The sequence below is a fragment of the Arachis ipaensis genome, chromosome B3 (assembly GCF_059453495.1).
Source record: "Arachis ipaensis isolate K30076 ecotype BB chromosome B3, ASM5945349v1, whole genome shotgun sequence".
NCBI lineage: Eukaryota > Viridiplantae > Streptophyta > Magnoliopsida > Fabales > Fabaceae > Arachis > Arachis ipaensis.
Window position 1 is genome coordinate 8,967,055 of NC_142438.1, and position 4,569 is coordinate 8,971,623.

Genomic DNA, 4,569 nt, shown 5'->3' on the forward strand with positions numbered 1-4,569 from the left:
TTATATAATGTGAAAGGGGCAAGTATGTTATAATGTCATCAAATTTTTCTTTTATATAGCATGTGGTTGTTTAGCTACTTTATATGAAGGGGTATGCATGCATAGTTAGGAGCTAATAATAATGATCCATCTGAATAATATTAAGGCATTTTGTGATCTAAGAAAGAGACTAATGTAAGAAAAGGTTTCTTAATTAGCGACCATGACTCAAAAAAGGAGCTTGTAATAATACAAGAATCATCCAACCGAAATTCAAGCACACCAAACTACCTAACTCTAATAGGTAACAGCTAGTCGGTGCCGCAACCGGTGCTGGTCAAGCAAAATAAATTTGAACCTCACATTGATAGTAAGAACTAAGAAGTAGCATAGTTTTAAAAATGTTTTAGTGATTCAATAAAATCACATATCTTTGAAACAAATAATGAATATACTTGAGATAAATATCTTTTTGTTTCTGCATGAATAAAATTTCATATTTTGACTTAATTTATGAGATAAACTCACTTTAGAGCCAAGAAGCTAAGATACATTAAACATAATTTTGTTCAACCAGAACACAGAAAGAGAAGAATGTTGTTCTTTGTCGGTCATTTAAACTGGAGGAGATTTTCTGACTTCAAAACCACCTAAGTTTATGCCAAATGGAACACACTTACTATCATACCCTGCAGGCACATTTATTCCAGGGAATCTTCCATTGGGAAGCAAAGTTGCAACAGTTGAACCAGGTGTTACCAATGCATCAAGTTTATAATCACTCACCAGTTTCTCAAAGCCTTCTCTTAATAGTCTTTCTAGATTGGCCAGCTCTGCCTTCTCTGTCATGCCATATTCATTGATCTTTCCCTGAATAGTAGTTACTTGAATACAAGAGGTAAACATTTAAGTCCATTTTGATTAAGAAATTGTTTGAATCCACCTCGAGGTATATACTTAGACCAAGTTGTAGTTGTAGTTACTGGATCATTGTTTGAATTACATCAAGAACATAGACAGCATATCAGATACTGTCCTATTAATGGCCCTGCCAACAAGTACAACCACAAATTCATAATTGTCAAATAATGGGCCTAAGATTTTGGAACAAAGAGAAGAATATAATGAATTGTAGCAATCTAATGCTCTGATTGGTTGCTTCAATTCAAGAGATCATAATCTTAATCATCACATGCAACTGAATTGGCTCTTGATGGACATAAAATTGAGACCACTCGCCCCCCCTCCCCCCCCCCCCCCCCAACACATTGCTATTCACCGGATGATTATCTGTTTCCGAGTTAATATATAAGTAATATACTGGTATTCTACAAAGAAATTCAGCACATACACAAACTCACCAAGAAGATGCTAATTGCTATGCCTCCATCACTATTTTGTTCGGTATTTACAGGAGTCACTATTAAGAATCAACATTCAATGTAATTTTATGTTGTATCAAAAAAGGACCAAGACATCCAGTAGTAAATAGCATCATAAGAACTCATTGGATCAAATAATTAACCTCGCTAAGTGACTATAGGCGAGATTATTAAACCACTCTTCCACCTTAGCCCATGACAACAATAAAAAAGTCTCACATCCCACAAATTCAACACAACAGAATACACAAATTCAATTATAATTTTAGTCTTTATTATTATCTTATCTTTATTTATTTTTATCATATCTTTATTTATTTTTATCTTTCATACGTCAATGTTCTATATATATTTAGTTTTACCTTTATAGTTTACAATTCAATTAATCAAGAAATACCTCTCTTCTTTTCTTATTATTTCACAATTTTATCAGAGATAACATAGTAACATTTAATCCGGTTAATACTCAGCCGGATTGGGTTAGTCGAGTTCCTGCTAAAGGATTTGAGTGGTTTCATTTGGACTAAAAAAAATAGGGTAAAGTACTAAATTGGTCCCCTATGTTTGGACGTAATTTTATTTTAGTCCTTAAGGTTTAAAGTGTCTTATTTGAATCCAAAAAAGTTTCATTTAGCATCAATTTAGTCCCACAGTTAGGTCAAACTTAAATAATTAACGGAATGTCCTAAATAACAACAATACAAGAACAAAATCGATAATCTGGAGAACAAGTACAAGCTACAGAGGCACAAAATTAACCGTTGATACATCAATACATGTATTTATCATTCTCTTTAGTTCTATAGAAAATATTTTATTTATATTATAAGAAAAATAATAAATAAATGTATTGATGCATCAACGGTTGATTTTGTGCCTCTGGAGCTTGTACATATTCTCTAGATTATCGATTTTGTTCTTGTACTGTTGTTATGCAGGACATTTCATTAATTATTTAACTTTAACTTCACTGTGGGACTAAATTGATGCTAAATGAAACATTTTTTGATTCAAATAGGATACTTTAAACCTTAAGGATCAAAACAGAATTATACACAAACATAGGGAACCAATTTAATACTTTACCCTTAAAAATATTCAAGTGTAGGAGAAGTTGACCATAAAATGTAAAATGTCCAATAGAAATGCTTTTCTTTCTTTTTTTTCTTCTTCTTTTTTTCATATTTTTATTTTTTATCTGAAATGGTTTTTTATTCAATTGAATATGAATTCTTACTAACCGAACATGTTAAGAAGCTACGATGCATGTATATGAGATCCTTCCCTACAAGTTCTCATCAATTTCATTAGTCATCCATCAAACAAAGTTAAAAAAAGAAAATGAGACGAAGACGCCAAAGATCAATAAATTAAATGTATCATTCAAAAAATTGGTACTGCCATACAGAAAATGTTTACTAAATGATGACAAAGATTGGGTAAAAAAAATGCTGCAATAATTGAAGGAGTGCAGGTCAAATTGGAAGTTAATACGTTACTGATCTATTAAAAACTAAAAAGCATGCCTCACTTGAGAGTATTTTGTTTTGTTCATAATAAAATAATAAACTACTCACTACAAGAATGTTAAACTAAATTTTTTCCCCCAAGGAAAAGCTATGACCCCACCACTAACTAAGCAAAGCACACGTGCATTGAATTTGGTATATATACAGGGAGCCACTCACATAAAATTACTTAAAATGTATCTTTTAAAGATTTTTTTAATAATTAAAAGAATAAATTATCATTTGTACCCATAAAAGTTGAAAATGCCGGCATCTATTCATAGAAGAAAAAAATATAAACTTTTGCTAACAAAACTATCCAAATCCAAAAAATTATTTGAAATTTCCAAATTACCTTACCACCACCACTTACTTCATACCACCACTTTTCCAATCCCAAACCCACCACCGAAACTCTTCCTCACCATCACCCTAAACCCTAACTACCACCATCACTCAAAATGCTTCCCGTGCCTCCGACGAATATTCCAAAAACAACGATTATTTCAACCAAATATAAAATAAGTACAAACTTCAACCATGTCTTGTCGTAATTCAAAGAAAAGAAAAAGACGCACCTGGATTTAGGGTAGAGTCCTTCCATTGAAGGGGTAGCAGATGTGACGGTCATAGGATACAGATCCCAATCCATTGGTTCTCATGGGAGCGTTTTATGGCCGCCATGAGGGAGTTTGACACCGAAGGTCCGTCGTCCTCGGCGGTGGAGGAGGTCGATGAGGGTTTGGAGGAGGGGAGGCAGTCGAGGAACACGCTGACAGAGAGTTCTAGGGCACACAGCTGGAGGCGCGGGGAGACGGTTACGGCTGCGGCTACAACGGTGACGGCAGTGTGCGATTGGGTGATTGCGTCGCGGGGGAGGAGGAAGGGAGGGCCAAGAGAGTGGAGACTATGTGGAGGGAAGTCGTCTAGGAAGCTTGCGGATTTTGGATGGCAGCAATGATGGCGGTAGTTGGGGATGAGGGTGGTGGTGGGATTCGATATTAGAAAAGTGGTGGTGAAGATAAGGGTAATTTAGGAATTTTAGGTAAATTTTTAGTGTTTGGATAATTTTGTTGTGCGGAACCCGTATTTCATGAGTACAAATGGTAATTTCCTTCTTTTATGGATAGATGTGTCAGCGTTTTCAACTTTCGTGGGTAGAAATAGTAGTTTACTCTAATTAAAATTCAACTTATATAATCGATCAAACTGTGTTATTTTTGTCAAAATTAGACTAAACAAATCGGTTTGATCGAAAAATCAATAAACCAAATCTTGAACCGATCTAAATTAATATTTTTTTATAAAAATAACTACAATATCCTTGTTATAGAAAATGACTTAATATATATATATATTTAAAAAATTCTAAATCATAACCCTTCTCTTCTCTCTATGTCATCATAGGATTAGAATTTAGGATTTTCAAGATTAATATATATAATAAGAATATTTTAATTATTTTTTTATAATAAGAATATTATAGTTATTTTTTATATAAAAAAAATATTAATTTAGATCGATTCAAAATTTAATTTATTAAATTTTTGGTTGAATTAATTTATTTGATCTAATTTTGACAAAAATATCACAATTTGATTGATTATATAGATTAAATTTTAATTATTAAAGACTTTTTAAGTAACTTTATGTGGGTAGCTCCCATATATATATCTTTCCCCATCTTCAGTATGCATCTC